The sequence below is a fragment of the Myotis davidii genome, unplaced genomic scaffold, assembly GCF_000327345.1.
Source record: "Myotis davidii unplaced genomic scaffold, ASM32734v1 scaffold573, whole genome shotgun sequence".
NCBI lineage: Eukaryota > Metazoa > Chordata > Mammalia > Chiroptera > Vespertilionidae > Myotis > Myotis davidii.
Window position 1 is genome coordinate 4,925,641 of NW_006285997.1, and position 16,570 is coordinate 4,942,210.

Consider the following 16,570-nt stretch of genomic DNA (forward strand, 5'->3'; position numbering starts at 1 on the left):
AGAAACATACTACATGATCTCACTCAACAATGGATAATAAAGACCATTATAAACTGATGAACAAAAATAGATATAGAGGCAGAGCAGCATTGAATAGACTGTCAAACTACATGAGGAAGGCCAGGGAGGGTTGGGGGCAGGGGGAGGCGGGTAAGAGATCAACCGAAGGACTTGTATGCATGCATATAAGAATAACCAATGGTCACAAGACACTGGGGGTAGGGGATGCCGGGGGAAGATCCAGGGGGAAAAAAAGGAGACATATGTAATACTCTCTGTAAACTTTAAGCAATAAAAAAAAAAAAAAAGAAAAAAGGCCAGACACAAAAGGTCATATAGTTAACAACAGATGGCACAAAGATTTATCTAGATTACTTTATCATTAATAGAGCATTGAAAATTGGTAAGAATATAAATGCCCAACAACGAGTTTGGTTAAATAAATTGGAAGATATCTAGACCTAAGAACCAACAAAATTGTGTCAAAATAATCAGTAATTATTTGATGATGTTATCACAATAAATAAAAGAAAAATGAATTACAAAGGTTAAAATATATGCATGTTTATTCATAGAGTGATAGAAATAACACTAAGGTTTTTTTCTAAATTTTCCATAATAAATATAGATGTCTAAATACAGAGAAAAATGTAATTTAAAAAGAACAAAAGGTTTAAACCGTGTTATATTATTTTGACAGATTTTTTCACTCAGTAATGAAACGTTTCCCTAAGACCTTCCTGATTCTAAACTGGGCAGGGAACTGGATTGAAATTGGGAAGGACTACAGGGGAGAATCCTTTAGGTTTCATGGATGGTAAACCAAAGTCTTAAGGAATGGGAGAGCAGGGGTTTCCTTTAAAGAAATAGTACAGGTCACACTGCACACAGGTAGCTATATGGGACCATGCCTTCTCAAGTAATCGAGGATAAATAATCCAACCTTTAGAGTGTCCTTGAACACGTCTAATGACTGATGCTCTTCATATGCTCCTCTAACTACATCGTGGATTAGCTGGGCTAGATAAGGCAAAGTTATAATACAGTCCTTATTTACGATGGCTCAATTTACAATTTTTCAAATTTACAATGGTGAGAAAGTGATACACATTCCGTAGAAATCATACTTCGAATTTTGATCTTTTCCTGGGCAAGTGATATGTGGTTGACACTAGACAGCAAGCCACAGCTCTGAGTCAGCCACCAGATCTTGAGGGTAACCAATCTGTAACTACAATCCTATGGTGTTCATGGTGTCTGCATTTTTTGGATATTGTGTTTTGTGTTCCCACATCCCATCATGTCTACAAAACACCCATGTATCATACTTCTGGTGAGAAGAAGACGAATAGGACAATTAATATTGAGATAAAATGCAACATAATTGCCCAGCATGAAGCCAGCAAATTGTGATTACAAAAATTATATGAGTTATTCAACACTTTACTATAAAATATGCTTTGTTTAGATGATTTTGCCCAACTGTAGGCTAAGTATTCTAAGCACATTTAAGGGGGGTTAGGCTAAGCTAAGATGTTTGATAGGTTTTAAGTATTAAATACTTTTTAACAGGATATTTTTAACTTATAATGGGTTTATCTAAATGAAACTCTGTCATAGGTTGAGAAGCATTTGTACCTAATCACAAAGGGATGTGAGGTCTACAATATTTAAAAAAATAAATTGTCCTTTGATTAGAAAGTTGGTGAAATTTGTTTAAAGTTAGAAGCATCTTTCTTGAGTTATAAAGTGACAAAACATTCAACTGTCAACCAGATCTAGGCTTGCCCAGGAACAACCACTTCTAATAGCTGAACACTGAATCTCCCAAACTTGTTTATTGTGTGTGTGTGTGTGTGTGTGTGTGTGTGTATGCTTTTAAGTGATAGTTTTTTTTTTAAATTTTCTCTATTGATTAAGGTATTACATATAGCTTTTAGGGAGGAGCGGGAGTAACTCCTGAGGTGACCACACAGCTTGTTAGCAGCTCTCCCTGTACTTCCTAGCTGAGTGCACTAAAGGAGCTGAAGTGGAGTGGCTATCCCATTCTTCTTTTTTTTTTTTTTTCAGAGAGGAAGTGAAAGGGAGAGAGAAATAGAAACATCAGTGATGAGCGAGAATCATTGATCAGCTGCCTCCTGCACGCTGATGGAGATGGAGCCCAGAACAGCATGTGCCCCAACTGAGAATCAAACCATGACCTCCTGGTTCATAGGTCGACGGTCAACCACTGAACCATGCCAGCTGGGCCTGACCCTCTCTTCACAAGCCCTATTGCTAGCAAAAAGGGAGAGGATTCACCGGTGAGTGCAGGTAGAAGCACTCCTATGGTATGGCTTTTCCTCCCAGTGCAGCAGCCACAGAGCCAGCCAGCTGAGGGCAGGATGGTTTTGGATAGAGAGCAGATGGCCCGCCAGCTCCGTGAAGACTGTGTGACCAGACCGAAGGAGTCCATTTGCCTGTGTGCATCAAAGCCCGATAAGACAGAACTGGAGTTTGCAGCCAAAAAAGTAAGAATTTATTAAGGAGATGACACCATGCCTGGAGTCACAAGTCATTCATGCTCAAAGACCTGATTCCTGGATGGTCTCCAAGGGATGAATTCTATAGGGAAAAAATAATTAGTTATGGTGACTAATGGAGTTTGGGCAATGGTCTCTACTGATTGGTTGGTGTTAGGGTAGGGGAGTTGTTCTGTCCAATTCTGCAAGGATTTGTTCTGTGGAATTATTCCACTTTCCTGGGTTTTGGAGCTAAAATACAACTGAAATCAAGATATTATGGTTATTTTTCTTTCAGTAATCAATAGACCCAGGACCTTGTTCCTCAGACTACTGGTTGTTGACCAGAACCTCACTGTCCTGCAGGCTTAATGATTAAACAAGAGAGAAGAAGGTGGGCACTAGGGAAGGTCAGTTTGAGTCAAAGGCAAAACATCAAAATAAAGACTGAAAAAACCAAGTTTTCTTCATGGTTACAAGACCAACAGCCTAAGTCGTAAGAAATGGCAGCTGATCCTAGCAAAGATTCTGCATTTTTTCTCTTTGTGATCAGCACTGGGAACAGGAGGTAGGCTTTGTGAATCCACATAAGGAGGTATTTGGGTGCTTGAGGAGGGTGTCTGTGCCCGACTTGCTAACAAGGGCACCCCAAGGATCTGCCTCAGAGCTTCCCTCCTGACATGGTGCCTCTCCTCTCCACTCTGTCAGAAGACCCTCCTTGGGCTGACAATTCCCAATGTAATAATGGTTTCAGGGAAGGATCCACTGGATGATAGAACAATTAAAGAAAAAATTATTGGGGAATAGGAATTTGTCCCTATTACTAATTGTGAAAACAAACTGTACCTTTTGATGGAGATCTCTGAAGATTATCTTCCTAACCAATAGTTTATCATAAATAAAATTAAATGATGTTATATCCACATCAAATGTGATAGTTAATATCTATGATATATAAATATTTCATACAACCCAGCCAGCATGGCTCAGTGGTTGAGCGCCAACCTATGAATCAGGAGGTCATGGTTCGATTCCTGGTCAGGGCACATGGCTGGATTGCGGGCTTGATCCCCAGTGTGGGGTGTGCACGAGGCAGCCGATCAATGATTCTCTCTCATCATTGATAATTCTATCTCTCTCTCCCTCTCCCTTCTTCTCTGAAATCAATAAAAATATATGTTTTTAAACATTTTCATACAGTTTGGAAAGAGAAACACCAAGACTTTACCTGGAGGCAAAATGTTGGAAAATACAGGTACAGAGAATTTGTAGAAACAGAGTTTCACTTTCTTTGTCTCTCTGCGGAGACAAAGATTACATCCGCCTGGGTATCAGTACCCTCGCAACAGAGGCTCCACTAACTCAGGGTTCTCTTCCCAGGCAATGCAGCAGGCCAAGAGGCCTCCAGGCTGCCTTTCACTCTGCCTGCCATGCTCAGCCTGCAGCTGTCCATCCTCAGTCACAGATGTCTGGGAGAAGCGAAGGGCAAATGGCAGAGCCTTTTGTGCCCACTGAGCCTGTCCCTTTCCATCCAGAAAACATCTTTCTCAAAAGTCACTCTCAGAGAAGCCACCTGACCACACCACCTACACGGAATCAGCCTCCTCTCTAGACAAAGAGCAAAAGCAGAATGGCGAAGTCATAGCATTCAGTGTTGATCAACTGGCGGTATACGGCATATAGTTATAACTTTTCTGAAGAGCAAAATAACCAGCTTCAATGTGTTTGTAGAAACCTCAGTGTATCTTAGCATTCATTAGTTCTGCTTTTGGAAATCATTTCTTTGGGAATAATGAGAAATGCAGTCAGTGATTTGTGTACATTGGTATTTGTCAATGTGAAATTTCTAATATCCAGTCTGTGCAAAAAAAAGAAAAGTAAACAATTTTAGTGCCCTATAATAGGTGAATGGCTGAAGCTGCCGGGTTGTCAGATAGCCTAGCTGTGTGAGCTGGTCAAGTCACAAAAACACATCAGGTCTCAGTGTTTCCATCCATAACATGGGAGTTAATAATACTTCCCACATAAGCTTAGAAAGATTAAATAAAATTGTATATGTAAAACATGTAGCAAAGTGCCACATAAAGAATCAACACATAATAGAAATATACATATACATGGAGTATTAAAGAGTTTCATATAGCCAATTAAAATAATATAATATAAAAATTGTATGACAAGAAAATAATTGGATATATTGTACTTACGGTATGACTCCAGTATTATACTGTTTATATGCTTAGAGGAAATGCATTAAGATGCCAATGATTCTTACTTCTGGTCATTATAGGTGGTTGTTATTTAATTCTTTATACATGTTTTTGTTTTCAAATTACCTATCTTATATAACCATTTTCATATAGAGCAGGGGTCAGTAAACTTTTTCTTAAAGGGCCAATTACTAAACATTTTAGGTTGTGCAGGCCATAAGGTCTTGACTACTCAGCTCTGCTGTTGTAGCCTGAAGACATGCGTGGAGAATGTGTAATGATGGTGTGACTATGTTCTAATAAAACTTTATAAAAACAAGAGGCAAACCAGCCTTTGTTTGTAGACCCTTGTTATAGAAAATAATATATACACTTTTTTAAAAATGAAAGCTTTAAGGTGGTGTAGCAAAAATAGAAAAGATAAATTTTCATAATGGTGGGGTGGGTATATAGAAGGTATAGAAGGTAAAGAAGCTTTGCACAATTGACCATGGACAAAAGAAAACAGGACAATTATGAGGAAAACAAAAGTGGAACAAAGAATCAAGCTGATGAGTTTTTATTGAAAAAAGAATGAGAGCCCAGCCAGTGTGGCTCAGTGGTTAAGCATTGACCTATGAACCAGGAGTTCACAGTTCGATTCCCCATCAGGGCACGTGCCTGGGTTTTGGGCTCGATTCCCAGTGGGGGGCATGAAGGGGCAGCTGATTCTCATCATTGACATTTCTCTCTCTCCTTTTTCCTTCCTCTCTAAAAATCAATAAAAACATATATTTTTTTAAAAAAAAGAGTGAGAGCAAACTACATATGTACCCTTGTCCCTCACTGAATTTTGTCTTGAAAGCTTTGGCCCATTTTCCATGGAATAGTGAGGCAGTGGGAGGCTCTCGGGACCACTGAACAACTAACTTAGAGAGCAAACTTGGAGCTTATTACCCAAGAGCTGTAGAAAATGTCAGTACCCCAGGCCTCATTCAGCACCCCAACAAGGGGCCTAGTGACCTCTGCACAGTGGCACACTGGCACACTAATGCTTCACTCGTCTTGAATCATTCTGAGTAACAGAAAACACTTAATATTGTGTCAAAATCCTCTGCCCACTAGTTCTCATTCTAGACTTGGAGCAAGTCCTTCTGCCACCTTTCATATTTTAGTTATTTGAAGCCATGATCATGGTCCTTTGTTTCCAGCCTAGAAATACTCCAAGCATAGTTTTTCTAGAGCAGAAGTTGCAAATTGGAAGCTACAGTTATCCCTGGTTTGGCCCCCCAAGTATTATAAAATCATTAAATTGAGTAAAAAACACCTTAAAATCATAAAATTTCTCTTAAACATCCAGTCTTTTGATCTTAGAAAAAAAATTAGAAGATCTATCTAGACATGTCAACAATTGACTAAGCACCAGCAGGAGCTCCTGGTCACAAGTCCCCACCCTCCCCATCCCCAACCCTGAAACCTGCATCTGCCTGGACCCAGAACGCATTCAAGTTTCCTGTCCTGCCCTAACACGAGCTAGCGAAGGGTGTTGCAAAGCATTAGGCAAAGTCAGTAGTTGAGAGACAGCTTCCCACTTTAGGTTTCACAAGTGTGAGGCCAAGACCCTGGGAGACGGCTGTTCCACCATGTGGAAATGAGGGGGTTAAGTGAGATGTAGCTTAGGTCCCTTCCCAGCCAGCATTCTATAAATCTATAAATGACAACTAATTTTCAAATCTCACAGAGCTCATTGCCTGGAAAATGCATGAAGTCATCTGCTAATGGCAACTTGAAAAAAATAGATTTGAAAAATAAAATATCTGTATCCTTCAAAAGCCATTTGCAAATGCATACCAAGATGTGCTAAATGTAAACACAAAGCCATTCACTCTTGTCTCTAAAGTGAAATTTCAAAGGCCAGAGTTCTAAAAATTAAGAAAAAAATTATACCACAAAGTTTAATGTTTTAATAAAAGTAGTGCTTCAGTTACATTGTTCAGTAGAAACAAGTGAACACTTGAAAAAGGGAGCGGACCATGGAATGACATTTTCCTATCTTAGATTTGACACTTCTTCCACCCAATTCCTGCCCTCCCTCATTACTCCCACACCTATAGATACGATTTGGATTTACATTTGTTGCTGGGGTTTTTTTTGCCATAACCCCTCAAATTTCTCTATGTAGCTGAAATGATTCATTCAATATTTTCTCCAAGAAACTAAGAATATCCTAAGTTAGCATGGTAAATGCCTTTTAACCTAGAGTAGGATGCAGATCCCTAGAGAGAGGGTCTGGTCTTCTGTCTTTATGCCTCCTCTCCCCATCCACAACCCACCCCATTTGAAGGCCTAGTCCACAGTTTAAGCCAGGAGAGCATCCTGGGGCCCAGTGTCCAGTGTGGTCTCCATCCCAGGCCTGCTCCACCTGCTAACCATGTGCATCAAGGCAGGCCATTCACTTCACCTGGTTCTAGGAGCTTGTATGTCCTGAGCAGATGGCAAGCCTGAGCTACAGAATGCCCCTTGATACAACTGCTCACAGAAATCTATGTGGAATATTTAGATTAAGAAAGTGCTCCTTGACCAGCCGGTGTTGCTCATTAGTTGAGCATCATCTTATGAACCAGGAGGTCACTGGCCTGATTCCTGATCAAGGCACATGCCTGGGTTGCAGGATATATCCCCAGTAGGGGATGACTCTCTCTCATCATTGATGCTTTCATCTCCCTCACCCATCTTCTCTGAAGTCAATTAAAAATATTTTAAAAAAGAAAAAAAAAAAAGAAATGTGTGGCAAAGCTTCAAGTCATAAGGGAGCATGTTCCTACAGCCATGGGCTCTCAAGATGTCTAAGATCTATGATGAGAGCATTAGATTTTAATAAAATAAGTTTAATAGAAAGATATGATGATGGTTTCTAAGTCCCTCACAAGGGTAATGTTCTGTTTAATGACTAAACTATGAGTAGCTTTCCAGAAAGCAATATCATAAATTTGAGGACCTCACTCTAAGACAAGGAATATGGTTGTATTTTCATTCACCATCGTAACTCAGTTTCCAACCCAGTGTCTACTATATAATAGATGACCCATTAATAATATGAAAAATGAAATAAAAATCGCTCTCAAAGGGCTTTTTTCACTTTGTCTTCTCAAATTAGATGTTTCTCCACTGCAGGTATTTAATTCTGCTGTAACTTTTGCACATTTTCATATTAAACTATAAGTAGATTTCACCTAGATGGAATACTTCCACACGCAAACAAATATAAATACTTGTCACATAATAGAAGCTCAAGAAATGTCTTCTGAATGAATAAGCAATTGAAAAATTATTTGAAAATAGTAAACCAGAATTTAAGAAATATGTATATATACATATGTATTTATATATCATATATATAGATATATATCTATAATAATAAAAGGGTAATATGCTAATTAGACTGAACATCCTTCTGGGCGTCCTTCTGGACGAAGCCGGGCCGGAGCAAAGCAGCCCGGGTCCTGGGCGCCTGGCAGCGGCAGCCGGAGGGAAGCAGCCCGGGTCCTAGGCGCCTGCTTGGTGGCGGCCAGAGTGAAGCCTGAGTCTCTGATGCCAGAGGGAAGCCGGTGCCAGCAGGGAGGGGAAGGAAGACTACTCTTGCACGAATTTTCATGCATCAGGCCTCTAGTTTCTATATATTTGCACTATTCATGGCAGGGCGGGAAAGTAGGGTGAAGACAGGCTCCATGTCTAACTGTGTGTTTTCAGGAAAGCCTCTCTAGTCCTCTTAATGAGAAGTTTTCTCACTAAGAATATATAACAAGGATATTAGAAATTTAAGATATCATCCAACTATAAACTGCATTCCATCTTTAAATAGTTACTGAATTCTATTACTGAGCACTGTCCTTAGCATTCAGGAGAATCAACTAAAAAAGCACATAGAAATTCCATTCTTGGTGGAGCTTGCTTCTCCCAACTTTCTACCCATCCTTATGACATACATTTCATGGAGGTAAACATTGTACATCAAGCCAATCTAGAAGCAATAAAATGCAGACCTTCTCGACTCTTGGGTTTTTCCTTGGGTCACTTATTCATTTAAGATTCAGAGAAGTACCTGCAGTGGCAGATAATGGGACAATTGTCTTCAGGATACTAAGATAAAGGTGACACAGCCCCTAACCTTGGGGAGCCAGCTCATCATATAAAGGGAGGTTGAAAGGCAGAAGAGTTAGTAAGGACATGCAATGATACCTATCACAGGGAACACGGGGGGCGGGGGGGGGCGAAGAATGATATCCTTCTATTGGGAAACTAAGTGATGGCTTCTAGGAGGTGAGATTTCAGCTAGATCTTTAAAATGAAGAAATTTACAGATGGGTAGGGGGTTGAAGAGTAGGATACAGAATAAGGAAAAAATACACAATTGTAAGCAAGCACACAGAGCATGTTTGGAAAAAAAGATTCACTTGGCTGTAGCAGAGGTCACTGGAGCATTCTGGGAACATGTTTGTCTACAGCCGCACAAGCCTGCCAGGCCAGCCTGGGTAGTTGGTTGTTTATTGTGTAGACTTTGGCGGCTTCCAAGGGTTTTGAACTCAGGAATGACAAGTTCACATTCCAGATGACAAAGTCAATGTGGCCCAGAGGAGGTAGTGACAGGAGGGCAGACAACAATTTTATCACGTTCTGGCAAAAACAACAAGTAAGTGATTCAATTCAATAATAATTGAGTGACCGTGGGTTGGCTTTAGCTCAATTGGTTACTTCGTCATGGCAAACACTAATAACTGAGTGACCAAATGCTACTTGCTGGGTGCTGAAAAGGAAGCCAGGACAAACTCAACTTTAAGAGTTAGAGAACGCAGCCAGGATAAATAACAGAATCGGTACTAGCTAAATGCCCAAGCAGAATAACAGAATTGCTACTAACTAAAGACTCCCAACCCCCACTACGAGAAGTAGGAGAAATAATTTATGGAAAAAAAAAGAGTATTCTTAGAGGATCCAGAGACCTAAAGATACCGCCCACACTCTAATCCAGCAGATTCTAAAGGAATTTGATCTCATAAAGAGTGTGTCTATTATGTTCCAGGCACTGAGCAAATAATCAGGTCCCTGCTCTAGTGTGTTTATAAGTTAGAAGGGGAGACAGAAAACAGACACACAAGTAAGAATATATATAACAAATCAGGTGGTGCTAAGTGGTGTGAAGACAAAAGAAATTAGGTAAATGGAAGAGAGCATAGTGTAAATGGGGTATTAGGGAAAGCCTTTATGAAGGTGTGATATCTCATTAGCCAAGGGATCAAGCTTGCCTGTAGCCAGGCGATATCCCCCATATCAAGGGAACAGCATGTGAGATGAGAGTGTGCCTGGCATCTTCTAGGAAGAGGAAGGAGATTGAGCACTGGGAGCTGGTGAACAGGGAAAGGAGAAAGGTGAGGCAGGAGCCAGAGGCCCAGTTATGAAGAACCTTGTAGCCAAATGAGGAGTTTGGGTTTCATTCTGAGCAGGATGGAAACAGTGAAGGATTGTGGGCAAAGACATAATAGGTATTGTGACTGTTGTACATTGTATTTATGCTACATGCCAACACCTAATATATGCCTGACACATAGCAGATACTTAGTCAATATTTGTTGAATGAATTAATGATCTTTTGAGCTGTTGTATAGAGAATAGATTGCAGATGGGCAAGAAATACAAGACACTGGCTAAAATTCAAGTGCAAAATCATGGTGACTTATTAAGCTGTGTTCGTACTGGATGGAGGGGGTGAGAGGAAGGGAGAGCAATTTTCTGAAAGCTAGATTTGGGTGAGAGAGAGAGAAACCTGGGGACACAAAAGCATTTGGCTTGAGCAACTGGTTTGGGGAGTAAAAATTGGGGGGAGAGGGTTTCCACATATAAATTTAAGATTATGTGGCATTCAAGGGAAGATGCTGGCAGTTATTTAAGTCTGATGTTCTGGGGATGAGTCAAGACTGGTGAAATTATCTTGGGATCATCAGCATGAATGCAGTATTATACCAAAGGCAGGGATATGGATAAGAGGAGAAGAGATCTGAAAGCCAAGCCCTGCAGAATTCCATCATGTAGAGACAAAATTCATTAGAGGTTAGCAGGGATAAAAATTCAGGCGCCATCAACAGAGCCGAGGAAGAGGATCCAGGGAGGCGACAGGAAGACCAGGAGAATCTGGGGTCCTAGAAGCCAGGAGCTTGAGAAAGAGGGAGTGTTGCACATTGTGAAGTGCTGCTGAGGATAGAGACTGACCTTGTATTGGACAAGGAAGAGACCACTGGTGACCTTCCAGGGTACAGTGGAAGGGACGGGTGGGGACAGGAACCCAAGTGGGATGCTCTCAGAGAGCCAGAAGGAGGGATGAGGCAAAAGCACAAAGAGACCTGAAAAATGAATTGATGCTTTTTTTGGTCTCAGGCTGCATGGCAGGCATTTTCCCCTCATAATTTACATTTATGTTAAACGTATTGTTTGTCTAAATCAAACATTACCTGATAAAATGTGTCTTTACAGGCTGAGATGGAGAGTGGGGAAAGCCAGTGTAAACAACTTTTCGAGTTGTGTTTTATAAAAGGAAACAAAACACCAGTGCTGTGGGGGTGTAGGGTTGGGGGGGCCTATAAAGTGTAATATATTACAGTGCATTTGTGTGCCAACAGTTTCTCTCCTGTCAGCCCCTTTACACACAGGTCCGGTGCCTGATCATGAACAGAGGCGACACTGAGGAGATGGAGGGGGAAATGGCATGGAAAACCCTCTAGATTATTTTTTTTTCTCAACTTTAAAAGGATTATTTTCACAAAAATAACTTGTGCTCAGAAAACAAGGGGGAAACGTGTTAATTAGGTAGTTTTAAGTTTTGATAGTAAAAGGAATTATGACTAATTGTAAAGAAAAAGACAAGTCCTTTGAAAGAGAGAAATCTATTGATGTATCCTGTAGTTTTTTCACCTGGTCAGTGTACTTCCTATAGGAAGGAAAATGATGACTGGCTGATGGGTTCCATTAGCAAGGTCTGCAGTGCGTAATTCTAGTCTGCCCATCTTTTTTTTTTCACCTTCTTAACCTGAATCCCTGAATTTTAAGGATGTGCAGGACTGAGATTTCTTGTTCTCAAATTGCTGTGAGTTATACCCTGAAAGCAAAGGCAAGTCACATTTGTGCAAGTTAAGTGGGTGTCAATTTAAGGGCAACGTGCTTAAATTACAATCCCTGGCCATGAATGTGAATTTTGGTCTTTTTTTTCCTCTTTCACACACACAATATTTCCCTGACATCTGTGCAATACAAATAGATCTAGAAAGTGTGAAAAGAAAAATCTGTTCCACTAAATATATAAAAGGAACCCCAAATGAAGTCTACATGACAGCCTCTCCTTCATGGGCACAGATGGCATCTCTTTCCAGCTCTTCCCACCTCCCCAAACTCCAAAACCAGCTTTAAGTTCTATCCACTGAATTCTACCCAAAGTACTGCAATGCAATAGATGCCTGATAGTATGAGAAGAGCCTGTCTATACACTCTATCCTTATTTTTCATTCTCTGTGTGCATCAATCTTTGAGACAATAAAGTGAGGGTTTCTAATTAATAATGTGAACAGCACACATCACTTGTTGCTATGGAAATCCAGATATTTTTTTTCCAGTGGTTTTTGTGATATCTTTCCAATAAACAGTAACATCCTGTACCTATCACTTATTCCCCTACAGTGACCGTGCCACAGAAGATAACCACTTACCAATACCCACACATCCAAACATTATAGTATGGTGTACATTATAAATCATCTATATGTTTCTTTGTTTCCTAAAGTATTGAAAGGGACCTTAAGACACAAATACCTTGTTTTTTACTTGAATGACTTATTTTGTCCATTCTAACAAAATTGATCTAATTGTTCTAATAAACAGAATCATCACACGAACTAGTCTACCTCTAATCCTCATATTTAAACTTGAGAAGCAATACTCACTAAGGGTATAGAAAAGGCTGAGACAAGTAGGAAGATTATGGGGCTCCGACTCCTGCATTTGGAGGGACATGGTGAAGGTGGGGGAGGTGGGCAATGGTATTAGTGGCATATATTTTGTGAAATGTGACAGGAGGTCCATAGAGCTAATGAGGGAGGGAGGGAAAAGCAAAATGAGGAAGCAGAAATAAATGGAAAAAGACATGGTTGGATGAATCTCGGGGAACACTTTTGGCTGCAAGTTATTTAGCCATGAGACACACTCATGGTGAAAATAAAACCGCTTTACTACAGGTATTAGAACCTTGACTATCAAACCCTAAAGTTCTAAACATTTTATATAGGAGTTGGGGACTGTATACTTCTTGGAACAGGAAATGCCACAAACCTTTTCCTTCAATACAGTAAATCTAGTTTTACAAATAAGAAAAAATTACTACATTTGTAGAGAATAGCATTAACAGAGGACCCAACATGATTATTAGATAACCCAGGGACTGACACAGAGAGCCTTAAGTAGTTCTACTATATATACATATATATAGTCAAGTTAAATTATCACTAATATTTTTGCCCTCTAATTAGCTCAGTTGAATAAACCAACAAAAATAATCACAGAATCATGGTGGTAGAAGTGACCTTTGGGATTACCTGGTTCAACTCCCTACTTTTAAAGAAGAAATTAAACCTGAGAGAGGAAAAGTGACTTGAAATAACCACACTAAACCTTTCACACTGTTTTCTCTAAAAGGCCATAGACATCAAACATGCCCAGGGCTGCATTACAGAAAGGGCATATGAGCACTGTACTTCCTGGTTTCCTAACGGTCACCTGCTCTGTTTTGTAAGATGGAAAGGAAGAAGGTGCTGGGAGAGAAGCAGGGGTTGCTTTATCAATAAGTAACACCTGTTAGCTCAGAAATTTGCCTGCTGGGCAACTCTGTTGGGGTGAGCTGGCCAGGAACAATGGCCGAGTCAATGGAACTGCTGGGTTGTTTCAGAAGCACTTGGGCGGGGGGTGGGGCAGGAGGGCCCTCACTCGCGCTTTCCGTGTAAGTGCCACTTAGGAGACAGAGGGCTTGGACAGACACGTTTCCTTCAAAGGCTACAGCAGGACGGGACAGAGCAGTAGCAGATTGATTTTGTCAGAATGGACAATATTAGTCATCCAAGTAAAATCAAAAGACCCAAACCGGAAGCATTTGAACTTGCTGTCAGTGGAGAGCCTGGATTGGAGTCCCAGCTTGTTGATTCTCCTCAGCATCTTAAATAACCTCTTTGATGTGCCCATCTGGCTCACAAAGGGAAGAGTTCCCACCCAGGACCCAAGAGCCGCTCAGTCAACAACCCCAAGAGCAGTGGCTCTCAACCTTCGGGCCCTTAAAATACAGTTCCTCATGTTGTGACCCAACCATAAACTTATTTTCGTTGCTACTTCATAACTGTTATGAATTGTCATGTAAATATCGGATATGCAGGATGGTCTCAGGTGACCCCTGTGAAAGGGTCGTTTGACTGCCAAAGGGGTCGCGACCCACAGGTTGAGAACCGCTGCCTAAGCGCATACCATGGACTGGGCAAAGTTCAAGGTGCTGAAGAGATGAGAGATAAATTTAATAATGTCCTTGTCCTCAAGATACGCACACTATCTGTAAGACAAGGAGGCTGTGGGCCATTCACAACTCATGTCACTGCAATATGATAAGGGCTGCCTTAGTGGTATGGACAAAAGGCTTATGGGAAAATTGGAGGGGGAGCGATTCATTATGCTGACAGGTACTATTTTTTTTCAGGAAGTTATTTTGATTGTAACTTTAAAAAAAGTGGCAGGCTGCTGTGGAAAATTGTGTGGATGAGCATAAAACAATGATCAACTATCTCAACTATCCCTAAATTGTACAAATTAGTGTAAGCATATGAAAACACTTTGCTTGCCTATTTAGAATAATTGTTGCCTCACTCAATTTTATAACAAGCCAAACAGTGCTAACAAGTTTTACGAGCAACACCAAATTCTATCAGGAAAGTAAGTCATGCTATTGCCAACTGCTGTGCAGGATGAAAAAGCTACATAGAGTGTTTCATTCAAAACAAAACAAAAATCATTGGAAATAAGCTACAGTCTCAATTATCCACAAATGACAAGGCTGGAATAGATAACTAATCCAAAAATAAAGAGAAAACCTGTTAGCCTATGAATTCAACATCCTTCTCTCTCCTTCAACCCCACAAAATATTTTTGCTATAGTGGATTTTAAAAATGACCTCTTTTAGTTGTTGCCTAATTTAATTTATGAGAAAAATGCAGATACTGGGGTTAAAAAACAACAAGCTTGCAGGTATAAAAACAAGCCATAAATTCAGGAATCAATCCCTGCTTTGCTTACACAGTTTGGGCCATAACCATTTGCATGGCTAACCTGGGTACCTTCATACTCTCTTACCTTATCAACAATGTTGGAACTGGGAGGAACCACAGCTAGGCCGACTTACTTGACAGTTAAGGAAGGGGCTGAGGAGGCTTGTCTTCCACGATCACATCTGGTCTATTAGCATTTCCTGTATTAACAGTTATATCAGATGCGAACGACAGAGAAGGTAAAGCCTGGAGTGATCTTTTACAACACCCGTCTTTAAAAGGGATCAAATGTCGCTACGCAAACAGATCACAGCAGCTGCAGTCCCTATGCTGATGCATTTACAGACTGTTCTGGCTCAGGATGTGATCTCTCCACCAAGCCAATAGGTACACAATCTGAACAAACTTAAGCAATTTGCCTCTGTGAAGGAACTACCCCAGACAAAAGCAGAACTGTCACCTCACAAAGCTGCCAACGGCACTAGCCCGGGATTCCGGAATTAGTCAGAACACGCTTTATTAAATTAAACACTCTGAAGTCCTGCTGGTCTAGGAATTGAAAGCGTGCTGCATTTCTCCAGTGCCACATTCCGGAGGAGGTGGCAAAGAGGAAGAAGGGGCACCAGGGAATTCTACCACACGCTATTTCTCTACCAATCAGATACACACATCATGCCGGGGTAGGCAGGTGGACCCTAATCCCTTCTTAGTGAACAACACACATTTTCAAAATGAATCCGCGATCCAGAACGAATTGCTGTGATAGCCAAAGCCGAGGGAGTCCGCTGCTGAGACACGCAGATATGGCTACCTGCTTTGTGCGGTCTTGGACAATGACACTTCTTGGGTCTTTAAAAGCTGGCCTTTTCCCAGGGCATCTGCCCTCCTACATCGCACTTAAATCCTAGGAAAAGAGAAAAGATGCCTCCCTTAGTCTTCGAACTATGCTTGTCTTCCTATATCCATTTCTGCCGAAGACAGCCTTGTTATCTTTCCCAAGAGAAAAAATAAAAACAAGGGGAGAATTGCACCACTGCAGATCCCAAGAAAAGTAAGCACAAAGAAGAACTACAGCAACGTCAAACAGTATCTTCCGCAACCAGGAAAATCACCCAGTGCTATATCTGGTGTCTGCCCAATGCAGACCGAGGCGGGCTGTGCCTGGAACCACAGGAAGCCCGACGACATCTCCGCAGCCTGAGTGCCTGCCAGCTCCCGCCTGGCGCTGAAATTCGGCAGGGAAGTTACCGTGTCCGGCCTCTGTACGCACACAGCCAGCCAGCCCACGCACCCGCGCTCCGCAAACAGGCCCCGCGGCCGGTCCCGCAAAGGCAGGCGGGAGGGAGGCACTGGGTGAGGGTGGGGTGGAGGACCACCTGGTGTGAGCCCCCGAATCTGGCTGCATTGTCAGAGACCGGGAGGCAGGGGTGAAAAGCAGCGCACCTTCAGCTACCAATGGGTGGACCGGGCACACTTCCCCCCGCGGCTCCTCTCTGCCCGTGTGCAGGTCGCAGTACCGCAGGTGACATGACCAGCGGC

At 41.4% G+C, this 16,570-nt stretch overlaps 1 protein-coding gene across 2 annotated transcripts in view; it reads right to left on the reverse strand.

Moving 5' to 3' along the window:
* The window catches only part of HECW1 (HECT, C2 and WW domain containing E3 ubiquitin protein ligase 1), a 164,314-nt gene that overhangs the window by 132,204 nt on the left and 15,540 nt on the right, over nt 1-16,570 (reverse strand). The window contains exon 1 of one of the 2 annotated variants that reach the window (XM_015559723.1): nt 16,475-16,558. The exons of the other annotated variant lie outside the window; for it this stretch is intronic. The gene's annotated coding sequence lies outside the window, so the exon portion shown is untranslated. Of the gene's footprint in view, nt 1-16,474; nt 16,559-16,570 lie in introns of those variants that run through there. 2 annotated transcript variants of the gene reach the window in all.